The following is a 14,419-nucleotide window of genomic DNA, read 5'->3' as shown; positions in this document are numbered from 1 at the left end:
TAATGGGTGTTGGATCCTTGTGATCGTTAATGGATTTTCATTATTAACTTAGTATACAATTAACATTAAAATTTGTTAAAAAATTAACTGAACATTAAATGAATTTAACATGTGAGGCACTGTGAGTCCTAGAAAACCCATAAATTCAAAGCTGAGATAGGGAGGCTCATAGTTCAGGACTAGCCTGGGCAGAAACACTTACAAGACCCCTTCTCAGCCACCGTGTTGATTATGCCTTTAATCCCAGAGGCCAGGCTAGCCCATGCTAGCCTTCCTAGGGTCATCAGACTCCATGTTCGTGGAGAGAAGCTGGGTGTGGTGGGCAGCGTCTGCCTCTCATCCCGGCTGCACTGCGAAGCCTAAAATAGGCAGATCAAAGTCCAGGTACTTGCTGAGCAGGAAGTGAAGGCCTAGCTCAGTGGTTGAGCACCTGCCTAGCAAGCACAAGGCAAAGAGTTCAAACCTCAGCAACACACACACACTCGCGCACACACACACACACACAAGCACACACACATGCACACACACATGCATGCACACACTCACACACACACAAGCACACACATGCATGCACATACACACTCACACACACACAAGCACACACATGCATGCACACACACACTCACACACACACACAAGCACACACATGCATGCACACACACTCACACACACACAAGCACACACATGCATGCACACACACTCACACCACACACAAGCACACACATGCATGCACACACACACTCACACAAGCACACACATACATGCACACACACAGGCACACACAAGGGCACACACACAAGCACACACATGCATGCACACACACACAAATTCAACATGTGCAACATCTAATCCTTTGGAAGAGTGCTTGAGGAAACACTCAGATAACTTTCCTCCAGTGACTGTCACCAAGCGTTGGGCTGAGCTGCGAAGCCAGCGGCCTGTACGTGTCATCAAGAAGACACAGCAAGCAAACAGAAGGGTGAAATCATGAATATTTTACTTTCACTGCTGATATTTTTCTTTGAAACGCATCTCTTGTAGGTGCTGTTCCTCAAATCGTTCATTTTTACTGACTGGAGTGCTTTATTGAGGAAGGACACATTGTGTAACTCAAAGTAAATTTCCTGTTTGGTCAGTCACGATGCTGTAACTCAGGACCTCGGTGCTGTCCCTGAGCTTTTTTGAGCTACAGCACCACTTCCAGTTTCTGGTGGTTTATTGGAGATAAGAGTCTCACAGACTTTCCAGCCTGGACTGGCTTTGAACCATGATCCTCAGATCTCAGCCTCCTGAATAGCTGGGATTACGGGCGTGAGCCACCGTTGCCCGGCCTGACATTCAATTTTAACTTTTTACTTACAGATATACTAAGCATTGGAATAGACATAGCGTCCTCACTGCAGAAGAGTGGTTTGCGGGTCACATGGCCATGGCTGTCCTCTGAAGACACGGGGTAGATTTTTTCCAGAAGTTTCCTTTTGAAATTATACTACCCTGAGCTCTGGACACAGCCTTGTTCAGCTGGGAAAAAACATCGGAATGGTTTCTAATAAAGGCATCCAACAGTGCGCGTGAATCAGGCGGGGAAACACCAGCCAACATTGTTTTACAGATCTCCTGGTGTTCGTGTTTTTTGACATGTTTTTTTTTTTTTTTTGTCTAGATGGTGTAAACCGGCCCTCCGTGTTCAGTTCCTTTGTTGAAAGCAAATGGGGAAATGATTATGAGTCCTGGATAAACAAAAACAAGACAATTTACCACTAGCAGATTATTTTTGATAAGAAATAGGAGAGGGCCGGGTGCCAGTGGCTCATGCCTGAAATCCTAGCTGCTCAGGTGGCTGAGATCTGAGGACAATGGGTCCAAGCCAGCTCAAGCAGGAAAATCATAAAATTCTTATCTCCATTACCCACCAAAAAAGTTAGAAATGGAGCAAAAGCTCAAGCGGTTGAGTGCTAGCCTTGAGCACAAAGGCTCAGGGACAGTGCCCAGTTCCCGGATTCCAGCCCAGGGCTGGCATGGGAAAACAAGAACCAAAGAAATACTAGAAGGTATTTGGGTCCAAAACAAGAGACACCAGATTATAATTTGACTTGATGTCAGAAACAGAGAGCAGTCAGACCCTGGTGGCTCAAGATTAATCCTCGCTCAGGAGGCTGAAATCTGAGGATCATGGTTCAAAGCCAGCTTGGGCAGTAAAGTCCATGAGATGCTTTATCTCTAATTAACTACCAAAAACCTGGAGATAGAACTGTGGATCAAAGAGGTAAAGCACTAGCAAAGAAGTTCAGGGACAACACACAGGCCCTGAGTTCAAGCCCTGCAATTGACAGAAAAGGGAAGTGAGCACTGGTAAGTATAATTATAAAACGACAAAAGACAATATAAAGGCCATCTCATCTTTTTTCTTCTCCTAAAGTTTAAAAATTCATCACAAAAGCATATGTAATGTGTTTTTTACCTGTAACACATAAAAACTGTAATATACTTCCAATAACAGGACAAAAAATTGGTAAGAACAAAGCTCTATTGGGGCAAGATGGTTGTTCAAAACCACACACTGTACCAGGCACCCGTGGCTCACTTTCTAATAACAATAAAAAATTCAAATCACACAAAAAAATTAGTAAAAGGGGGCTGGGAAGGTGGCTCAGTGGTAGAGTGCTGGCCTAGCATGCACGAAGCCCTGGGTTTGATTCCTCAGCACCACATACACAGAAAAAGCTGAAGTGGCGCTGTGGCTCAAGTGGTAGAATGCTAGCCTTGAGCAAAAAAGCTCAGGGACAGAGCCCAGGCCCTGAGTTCAAGCCCCAGGACTGGCAAAAAAAATTAGTAAAAGGGGAATAAAAGACTAAAAGGATCTATATAAAAAAATCAAATATATATATATTTCATTTGTATATTTTGTATATACATATGCAAAGAAGAAATTTAAAATAGCGAATATAAATTTGCTTTGTATCAATAATAACATTGAATGTGAATAAATTTAAAAAGTGTTGATATGGGAAAAAATATAAGGAGATAGGGAAGGCATCTGGAAGGGGGGAGGAGTTGAGTGATAAAGAAGGGAAGGTAGTCTAGGAAGAGAAGGCAAAGCACGAGCAACAGGTTTATTGGGGTAGAGAGTGTGTCTTGCCTAAGGAATTGAACAAAGGAAAATTACTGAGAATTTACCAGGTAGACTCACGCCTTCCTCCTGAGCTGTTTCACAGGCAGCTTAGATGGGGGGCAAAGAGCAGTGGGCTGGGCTGGAATCCAGGATTCGTTTATGAGCTGTGTGCCAGCTTTTCTCAGTGAATCACAAGTTCCTTACCTATAAAGTAGGAATTTCTAAAATAGCTATACCTACCTGAGACAAAGTGGTTTTTCCCCTTCTCCACCATTTATGAAGTAGAATGAGAATCAGTTTGCTATTAGTTTCAGTAAACCTGGTAAGTCTGTTATGTGAGCCAGGCCAGAAGTGAGCCCAATATCAATCCATACGGAGCAAAGGCGTGTTTACAGGTAACATACACTTTTAAAATAAATATATCTGATATATTTGTAACATATAAATGTAATAGAATATATAATATATATGTACATGTAATACATAATGTCATATAAATACATATGCTATAGATCACATACATTTAAGGGTTTTGATTCAACCAGATTGGGGGCTGGGAAGGTGGCCCAGTGGTAGAGTGCTTGCCTTGCATGCATGAGGCCCTGGGTTCAATTCCTCAGCACCACATAAGCAGAAAAAGCCAGAAGTGGCGCTGTGGCTCAAGTGGTAGAGCGCTCACCTTGAGCTGTAGAGCTGAGGGACAGGTTCCAGGCCCAGAGTTCAAGCCCCACAACTGACAGGAAGAAGAAAAAAAAAAGCTGATTCTACCAGATTATGAGTACAGTGCATTTTGATCAATGTCACCGCTACCATCCGTTTCCCCTCTTTCCCAATCCCATTCACACCTCAGATTTCACATATGTCCGTAGAGTATACTTTCTTAACACAGGACAGACTTCCTGTGTCTTGAGAAGACCTTCAATGCCATGTTTGTGTTCCAGATCAAAGGTGATGTTGTACGCAGGTGACCCCAATGGCTGAGGCTCTGGAGACGCCAGCTACACTTCCGCCTCAGAACCTTGCACAGAGGGCCATCTCCATGAACTATAGCATTTTTTATCCTGAACTGAAGGTGTTAGTTAAGACTCCAGAAGTATCAGGGGCACCCATGGCTCACGTCTGCAATCCTAGCTACTCAGGAGGCTGAGATCTAAGGATCACGGTTCAAAGCTAGCCCAGGAAGAAAAAGTCTGCGTGACTCTTATCTCCAATTAACCTCCAAAAAGCTGGTAGTGGAGCTGTAGCTCAACTAGTAGAGCATAGCTGTTAGGAGGAAAAGAGTTCAGGGACAGGCACTGAGTCAAGCTCTAGGATCCTGTGTCTCTTCTGATAAAATAGAAGAAAAATGAGATGTAAGGCTGCACAGATGAAGACAGGGACAGAGGATGCGGGAAGAGGAGAGGCAGAGAAGCAGACAACTCCACACCTGCTCCCCTCCGCCAACCTCTCTGTGAAGCGAGGACAGAGCCACATGGATGTGTCTGGAGGAGGCAGGCAGACATGACTGGCCGACTTGAGATGGATACAATGCCCTACAACCACTCTGATGGTGGTGACAACACAAACACGTGTTATTCTGGAGGGGTGTGTGTGTGTTTTCTTTACCAATACTTAGTCCTTAAAAACAACTTGAAAATTTGGTCGTAGTGGCTCACGCCTGTCATCCTAGCTACTCAGGAGGCTGAGATCTGAGGATCACGGTTCAAAGCCAGTTTGGACAGGAAAGCCTGTGAGAAACCTAAAGGTGGAGCTGTGGCTTGGAGTGGTAGAACATTAGTTTTAAGAAAAAAAGAACTCAGGAACAATGCCCAGGCCCCGAGTTCAAGCCCCATGACCAACACACATACACACACATACACACACACACACACACACACACACACACACACACACACACACACACACACACAGAGAAACATATCCCTTGGGAACTCTAGAGTAGCTCAACATATTTGTTTGGGAACCATCAGGACTTATACCTTATTCTTTTATTCCATTTGCTAATTAATTAATTAATTAATTAGCTAATTTAGTTCTGTGGCTTGAACTCAGGTACAGGACACTGTCCCTGAGCTTCTTTTACTCAAGGCTAGCCCTCTACCACTTGAGCCACAGCGCCACTTCTGGTTTTTCTGTTTATATGGAACTAAAGAATGGAGCCCAGGGCCGCATGCATGCTAGGCTAGCACTCTACCATGGAGCCACATTCCCAGCCCTCCATTTGTTACAAAGGCAAAGAATACAGAAGTTTAGCAGGACCAAGGAAAACAAGCAAGCGCAGGGCACCGAAGACAGCCCCCTTCCCTCAGCTTCGAGTGCGGTGCCTGTGTGCTCAGACATCCTGCACTTTGTGAGGTTCCTTTGGGACTCTCATCCCTTCTCCTGGAAATAGCTAATGAACTGTCAAAGTGTGACGTTGATAGTGTGTGAAATAAGAAAACGAGTTCTTACTTCTGGTTCTTCGGAGTGACTTCAATCAAAGTCCTTCTCTTGTCTGTATCCCTGAAACACACTGAGTTCAGGCTAGCTTCAGGGGCGTTGCTCCAACAGAATCAACTCTTCTGAGACTGTAGTCCCAAGTTTAAGTGCTTTCTTAGGATCTAAATATCTTCACCTAGAAACCGGAAGAGTAGCTCAAGTGGGAAAGGACCAGACTTGGGAAAACAAAAATCCAAAAAACTGAGCAAGAGGGTGAGACAAAGACACTGAAACAGAGTTCTGGCCGTTGCGGAGAGCTTGAGTTGAATCATCACATAAAGTCTTTCAAAATTACCAAGTGGGTTCAAGTGCACATGAAATGTTCATAGGGACAGAATAAGGACAAGATACCTGTCCACATATTCTATCTCCAGTGAAATCTGTATTTTAAAATAAGAGTTCAAGACTGGAACTGCAGGGTTAGACGTCAACACGCAGACACACGTCAGATGCAAGCATGATGGTGAAACTCATTTTGACAAACAACCAAACAAAAGTCTCCGCAATTGTACTGAGAATGCAGCAAATAAAGAAATGGTTTATTTCAGAAAGCCTTCCAAAATACTGTAGGAACAGTGTCTGTGCAGACTTGGACCAGACACCTGTTTGCTACATTCCACACGTGGCCAAACAGTGAACAGACTCCAGGGGGGTGCAGGCCGGCGGGAACAAGGTCTTCCGCCCCCCAGCTCTGGGGTGAGGGTAATGGGATCTTCCTGGGAGCTGCTGAATGTTGGAATTTCTCATTTCCCAGAATTACACCTGGCAGAGGCTAAATTCCAGGCAAACGCAAGCCAGCAGTTCTTTTCCTTTGCCCAGAAATCACCTACTCCAGTAATAGTGTTAACTGTGAGGGCCAGGAGTGCGGCTTGAGTGGTAAAGGGCTTGCTTGGCAAGCCCAAGGCCCTGAGTCCAACCCCAGCACAAGGCGGGAAGGCTCACGCCTGCAATCCTAGCTACTCAGGAGGCTGAGATCTGAGGACAAGCTTCAAAGTCGGCCTGGGCAGGAAAGTCGGAGACTTTTATCTCCAATTAACCAGCAAAAGGTTGCAAGTGGAAGTGTGGCTCACGCGGTAGAACAACAGTCCTGAGTAAAAGGCCAAATGAGAGTCCAACATCCCGAGTTCAAGCCCAGTCCTGGCACACACGCACACGCATGCACGCACAGACACACAGACACACGGATGTAAATAAAGTATGCTGAAAGTATGCTTTCTCTGTTTTTAAGTACTCCAACCGATTCTATTTTGTCTCCTTTCTTGATGTATCCATTCTGTATACTTCCGCCAATATACTTCCTTAAAAAAAATTCCTGCCAGGATGCCCACGCTGGCCTGAGCTTGTGATTGGTCTGAAGCAAGCAGGACCACCTCCTGGGAGGAGGCCTAAGTCAGGAAAGACCCAAGGCCCACCCCTGGGTGGGGCCTCCAGTTGAGGGCTCTGGAGGACCCAGAACCTGTTGACTGATGTTTTCCTCAGTCCCCTCTAAACAATGCTATTCTGTTTCATGTATGATACTTACTAGTGTATGCATAATCATTTGGTAAAACACTATTTCTTTAACAAGTGGTTATCTTCTAGGTCCATGAAAAACAAATATTGTGATTTCATTTATTGCTCTAGCAGATTTTTCTTTTCTTTGTGCTGATTTGTCAAATGTCTTCATTCTCTCAGATCATTCCTCTCCTTATCCAAAGTCCCGAAAGGTAAGTCTGCTAGTGATGCATTCTATTTTGGTTTAGAAAAATAATTTTGTTGACATAGAACTTTAATGGTTTTTCTTCTTCTAATATTTAATATTTTACTCCATTGTCTTTACTCAGGTGACTTCTGATTTTAAAAGCACAATTATAATTCTGACCCCTTGTTTCTTTTAAGTGTTTTGTTTTTGACCTTATACAAGATTTTAGTTTTCTATAGTTTGAATATGATTTGCTCAACTTGGCATTTTTCAAGATTCTTGGGTATGTTATTTGGCACCTGTCATTAATCTTGGGAAATTCTTGGGTTTTATTTCTTAAGACGTGTCTGTAATGCCATTCTTTCTTCCTGCTTTTGTAAATGACACACCTGTTACCCCTCTTGTCTGTGGTGCTCTAGGTGTTTTCCAGTTCTTTGTTCATCTTGACTGCTCTTTCAGGTCACATTTTCTCATCTAGGTCAATACAGACAGGCTATTCTTTGTTATGCAGATTCTGATTTCTAGCACTTTGTATTTCTTAGTTTCCCTCTTTCTGCTTTCATCACCTATACTGCATAGTTTTTTTTTTTTGCATTACAGCACTTATAATAGTTATTAGTTATTTCAAATTCCTGACATAATTACAACACTTGAACTTGGCTCTGGTGTTGGTCATTTTGTGTCTTGAGAGAGTATTTTTTCTTACCGTACAGCATAACTTTTTGGTAGAAAGCTGAAAGTGTTATATTCAGTAATAATGACTGATATCAGTAGGTTTTTAAATATGAGAACTGTGATCATCTCACCAGAATTCAGGCTTAGTTTAATGTGTTCTACCCTTGTAACCACCACTTTTTTCAAATTCCACTAGTTTTGTTTTTATTTTGGAATTTCCTAATACTCTCCTACAGCGATAGTGTGTCTTGCTGCTCTTTTATTTACTATCTGCTATTACTGGAATAAAATCCTGGTGGTATTGTAGTCAGATGTGAAGAAGAGCCTTCATAATCTTCCAATTAAGTTGCATTCATTTAGTGGTCCTATGATTTTCACAGATGCTACATTTATAGCTCCACTCCCCAGTCTCTTAGGTAAGATCAGAGCAAGAGGTGTGCTGGAGTAAGAGCAACGTCTCCTGTTCTCAGAGAAGGAGGGTGAGTTCTGGTGGCATCTTTTCCCCTGGATAGAAGGCTGATAGGAAACGCTTTGAGCGTATTTTACCATGATTCCTCTTCCTCTGTTGATGGAGAATAAAACCAATCTAGTTGAGAATGAAGAAAATTATATTATTTGGGGCTAACAGTCTGAGGAAAACAGATCTGAGCAATCTTACAAATGTGCTCTGATGTTTCACAAAATGGAAGGAAGCTGAATGTGTCCATGACATCCCTGACTAGCCGGGAATCCTGATGCTGGCAAAGGTCAAGCTGTCCTGTAAGAAGGAGATGGGCATGATGGGGAGAAGTCAACAGAAGTCAACAGAGGTTTCAGGAACCTGCAGTATGGCCCAAAGGTTTGTCCCCAACATGTCTGGGCTCGGACTAGCAAGAGCCTCTCAATACCATATTAAGAAGGCCCCAAACTAAAGCCGGCCTCTATTTTGATTTAAAAATTTCCCCCTTGTGTTGGGTCACTGGAGCCGTGAGTTCGTCCTAAAACCCTTGCCATGATTGGGCAGGGTCCTTCAAGCTCTTCATCACAAACGGCGTGTCCCGTGGGCCTGCAGCCCGGGCAGTTACTCATTCTGGAGTGAGGCTTCACACCGGCTCGAGCACTCCGTCAAAATACCCCTTAACGATTCTTACAAGCTTATGGCTCCAGTGCCTTGCGGGGCTTAGCGATCTCTTCCAAAGCTTGTGATTTTGTAAGTTTTGTAGTCGAATGTTGCCCTGAGACTCAGGCTTGGATGGATCTGAGGAAAGTTTAGCCTAGCCTCGGTGTGAGTCAGGGTGACAATGTTCCAAGCTCTTATCATGTCTCCTTTGAAACCAGCAGTCCTGGGGGGCACCAGGGGCTCATGCCATAATCCCAGCCACTCAGGAAGTGGAGAGGTGAAGAGTGCAAATCCATGAGTCGGATCTCGAATTAACCAACAAAAAGTTGGAAATGACTCACCACAAACAACGAACTCACAAAGAGAAAAGGAAAGGGAGGAAAAGGAAAGGAAGGGAATTAAGAGTCTCAGAGAATATAAATCTTAATAACAGAATATTTCATAGGTTTATGGGATTATTAATCCAACAAACTTGTTTATATATTTAGTGAATTAATACAGTTCTAATAAACTTTATTAGTGTATTGATTTAGTTAAAAAAATTGGGGCTCCTTCAAAATCAAAGTACAGTTTTTGGAAGACTATACCTAAAATGTGTATGTTCCCCTAGGCTAGCTCTTGTATCACGACGTAGTATCACTACGCAGCCCCTGAGAACAGATCGCACTGTGTAGTGAGATCTTGGGAGGGGTTTTTTTTTTGGGTCCGGTCATGGGTCCTGAACTCTGGGCCTGGGCACTGTCCCTCAGCTCTTCAGCTCAAGGCTAGCGCTCTACCACTTGAGCCACAGCGCCACTTCCGGCTTTTTTCTTTTTGCTTATGTGGTGCTGAGGAATCGAACCCAGGGCCTCATGCATGCAAGGCAAGCGCTCTACCACTGAGCCACCTTCCCAGCCCCATCTTAGGAGGTTTGATACCACCACTCCAAGTGTGTTCTATTAGTCGAGGAACAATAAGCTGGCCCCAGAGCTTCCCAATTGCCATATTTACAGGAACTTGGATTTATAGCTAAGAAACATTTTAAGTTATCTGGTTGCAGAAAATACTCCAGAAGAAGCAAGCAGTGCTGTGTTGGAGAACGCAGGCAGGCCCAGAAGTGCTGCTCCAAAGCCCAGCAATCCTGTCATTAGGCAGAACACAGGTGTTTGGGGTTTGTTTACCCTAACAGTTCCGATTTCTTGAAAACTACTTGCCAGGTGTTTCTTGCAATAGCAGGTTGAGCTAGTTCTGATAACAGCAGGGTTGAACGAGTTCTGATTTGTTGCAGGTTTTCCTTACATGTGTGTGTGTGTGTGTGTGTGTGTGTGTGTGTGTGTGAACGAGTTCTGATTGTTGCAGGTTTTCCTTATGTGTGTGTGTGTGTGTGTGTGTGTGTGTGTGTGTGTGTGTCCTGAGGCTTGAACTCAGGGCTGTCTTTGAAATGGGTGCTGTCTTTGAGTTTTTTTTTTTTCTTTTGCTAAAGGCTAGTTCTCTACCACTTGAGCCACAATTCCACTTCTGGCTTTTTGGGTAGGTAATTGGAGACAAGACTCCCTTGGGTTTCCTGCTGCTTTGAACCTTGATCCTTAGATTTCAGCCTCTTAAGTAGCTAGGGTTACTGGCGTGAGCCATTAGTGTCTGCCAAGGATATGCTTTTTCAATAATAATAATAATAAAATATCCACCTCAAGAGAGGGAATGTGGTCAAACTCCTTCCAACAATAAAATCCAAGTGCAAATCCCAAGTTAGGCTAGGTGACTTAGCTTTGGCTGGTGACAGGTAAGTAGATGACAAGTCTTGGGACCCTTCAGGCTAATTGCCATGAGTCTTCTGTCTGCCTGGGTGGTATGTTTATCCAACTCCAGCATATACCAGAATCACTGAAAATATGCTGGGGCCTATTCCCAGAATTTCTGAAATGACTGGACAAGGGGAAGACCGAGGATCTGTGTTTCTGACAAATTCCAAGTAATCCTGTGTTGTGGATCAAGAGAACATATTTTAGAGGTCACAGTTAGACAAGGTCTTCTCTTGGACAGCGTTTCTGAATCCTGTTTAGGATAAAGCTTGGGTAAGAAATAAGCCTTTACTCTGACCTCATTCCACAGCAAGATTTTGATGTTCATACTTGAAAGAGCATATTTCACTATCTCCAAGCAAACAATAGTTCTGATTAGATAACGGCTTGTTAGATTCAGCCGGTTTCCAAGTAACCAAATCCTCACAGATCAAGGATACCTAGGAAGACTACATCTGAGCAAGACTTCAGAGATGTCCTAGGATGGAGCCTGTACTGTGCCTCGGCTGGAGTTCTGTGTCTCCCATTCACTTACAGCCTCTGGACTGTCACCATGAAATTGGAGAGAAAACAATACTGGACCCACGCTTGGGTGGAGTTTGAGGAAACTTTAATCAGTGATTTTCCTGGTATAAGTCATAAACCTATGGCTATCACACAACTAAAGAATTTGGGCAGCTCCAGAAAAAGCCCCACTCCTACGAACCTTAACCAGATCAAGATAAGGGAGGGCACTAGGTCTGCCCGGCTCATTACAGTCCAGGCCGCTCTGAGTGTCTGGGCTAGAGCCAGGCACTTCCAGGGGCTTTCCTCAGGTCCGTTCTTCCGGCCGAATGAATGAATCTTGGGGATTCTCTTCCTCGCCTCTCCACCCCTTCTTCCACATTTTCGAGTTCTTTCGGTGTCTATGGACAGGATGTGCAGTTCGATTGGCCTGCCTGTCTCATTCTGCCTTCTTCGTGCCCTCTGCCTGATTCTCAAACAGAGTCTTCACAAAAGCAGGGACAGGAAACAGAAGTGTGTCAAAAGTGACCAAAATACTTGTTTTTTAAAAATTTACCTGGAGTCCTTTCTGTTTGTCGTCAAGTGCTACGCCAGGTCTTGCAGCTGGCTGGGCATACCACACCTGCGCGGGACAGCAGGACAGCGGGACAGCGGGACAGCGGGACAGGTCTGAGCAGAGGCTTCTGACGCCCTGGCCAGTGGAAGAGGGGGTGAGGAGAAAGGGCGTCTGTGAGGCAGGGTGGTCGGATGTGGGGCCGGCGGGACCTGTCACACGCCCAGACCCCTGTGCCCGGGCCGGCGGGACCTGTCACACACCCAGACCCGTGCCCAGGCGTGTGGGGCCAGCGGGACCTGTCACACGCCCAGACCCCTGAGCCAGGGCCGGCGGGCTGGGACCTGTCACACGCCCAGACCCCTGAGCCCCGGCCGGCGAGCTGGGACGCCTCCAACAGCAGCGGCACTGAGGCTGGGAGCCGCAGTGTTAGGCTGTGGTCTCCTCCGCCCATCACCCGGTGGCCGCCCCAGGGAACCCATCCAGCTCCAGGCCCCCCAACAGCCTCCAGGCCCCCTGGCCCTGCCTGCTTCGGGACTGGGAGTGTGCGAGGGTGGGGCCGCAGCTCAGCCCAGCGCCTGGCTCCTTCTGAGGGGGGCGGGGAGGGCGATGCCGGCCATGAACCACAGAAATCCCAAGAAAACTAAGAAAACCAGAACTGCGGCAGCGGACGGGGCCTGGAAAGAGGACTTCATTTCCTTTTTTTTTGGGTCGGTTGTGGAGCTTGAACTCTGGGCCTGGGCGCTGTCCCTCAGCTCTTCAGCTCAAGGCGAGCACTCTACCGCGTGAGCCACAGCACCACTTCCGGTTTCCTGGTGGTTTATTGGAGATAGGAGTCTCACGGACTTTCCTGCCTGGGCTGGCTTTGAACCGCGATCCTCAGCTCTCAGCCTCCTGAGTAGCCAGGGTGACCGCGTGAGCCACCGGTGCCGGGCTGATAGAAGAAATGAAATCAGAAAAGAAATGGTCAGCCTCGGGAGGCGTCCCTGGGCTGGTGGTGGAGCTGGCAGCGCAGCCCGATGCTCTGGGACCATCCCTCCCCTTGGACCACTCTTGCCACAAAAACATGCAGACGATGTTTTAGAAGTTTTGAAGGTTTCAGAAAGCGTTTACCAGACTAAAAATGCTTGCAGTAGCCAGGCACTGGCGGCTCACACCTGTAATCCTAGCTACTCAAGAGGCTGAGATGGCTGTTCAAAGCCAGGCAGGGCAGGAAAGGCTGTGAGACTCTGATCTCCAATGAACCACCTAAAAACTAGAAGTGGCTTGTGGTTCAAAGTGGTAGACCTCTAGGCTTGAGCAGAAAAGCTCAGGGACAGCGCCCAGGCCCTGAACTCCAGCCCCACAGTGGGGGGGGGAGTGGGGAAGAGCCCTTCCTTTCAGCCGAGATGTGGTGCTCTCCCTGCCTCCCCCCCCTTGGTGGGCACAAGTCCCTGGACTTGGAGGCGCTGCAGCCTGGCCAGGACCAGGAGGGGCGGGGAATCCCTCCAAGGCGGCTGCTGGGATGCCAACGGAAGGTCCTTTGTGGGGCCACACACTAAATCTGAAGAGGTCATGGACTGCGCAATACCGATGGAGCCCAACACAGGAAACCCACCAGGGTTTGTTGGGCCTTTCCCAAGATCCACAGTGTGGAGAGGTCCTAGACCAGACAGACAGAGGTCCTAGTTGAGGATGGGGGCCTCTGGCAACTTTGGGGATATGGAGGCCAGTGAGCCCCGACAGATCCCAGTAGATGGGGATTTATTTTTACTGAGTTTAAAGGAGGAAATGTCTCAAGCTCCCAGTGGAAGCAGGTGTGAAACCGAGCAGGCCTGCCAGAGGTCTAGCAGCAGCGGATGTGGAAGCGGCGAGAAGGAAGAGGTGGAGGGGCGTGGGGCGTGGGGCTGGGGCTCGCGCAGCACAGGGTACAGGTGCTGCCCGCCGGAGCAGCTGGGTCACTGCCCGTGGCTATGGTGGCTACGAGCCAAGGCCGCACAAATCCAGGGAGGAAACCAGGGCCGACGGCATCAAAGCAATCACCAGACACACGGAGGCGTGGCAGGAGCCGCCAGGTGACCAGTAGCGAAGGGAACGCATCCGGTGCCCAGTGAACACGGGTGCGTACTGACTCTTTACACGCTATCCCATGTGCGTCCCCCCACCCCTCTGAGATCACCTCCTGTCTACCGTTTGCAGAGCTCCACTTGCAGCCTGCTGTGTCTCAGAAGTGAGTCGCTCTCAGGGCTGACTGGATGACCAATTTCCCAGGATGGGACGGAAGGGCAGCCTCCTGCTGCTGCCCGGCAGCCTGGACCTGTCGGTCGTAGTTGTAAGCGGCATTTAGGGAAAGGTGTTCATCTGTTAGTTTTGTACTGTGTGCGCCACGCAGTTCCTGAGAGGGAAGTGGTAAGTTTTTTGGGTATCTTACAGAGGTATCTTACAGAGTTTTATTTTGCCACAATATAGACACTGAAGCTATTCAAGCTTTTAAAATAAGTTTAACATCCCCCCCCACCCCCAAAGCGTTGTTAATTTTCCAAGTACGGTGAAGTGTGTA

This window comes from Dipodomys merriami, unplaced genomic scaffold (genome assembly GCF_024711535.1).
Source record: "Dipodomys merriami isolate MVZ:Mamm:240054 unplaced genomic scaffold, mDipMer1.0.p SCAF_1023, whole genome shotgun sequence".
Classification (NCBI taxonomy): Eukaryota; Metazoa; Chordata; class Mammalia; order Rodentia; family Heteromyidae; genus Dipodomys; species Dipodomys merriami.
The sequence above is the reverse complement of the archived record's forward strand: the minus strand, read 5'-3'. Positions refer to the sequence as shown.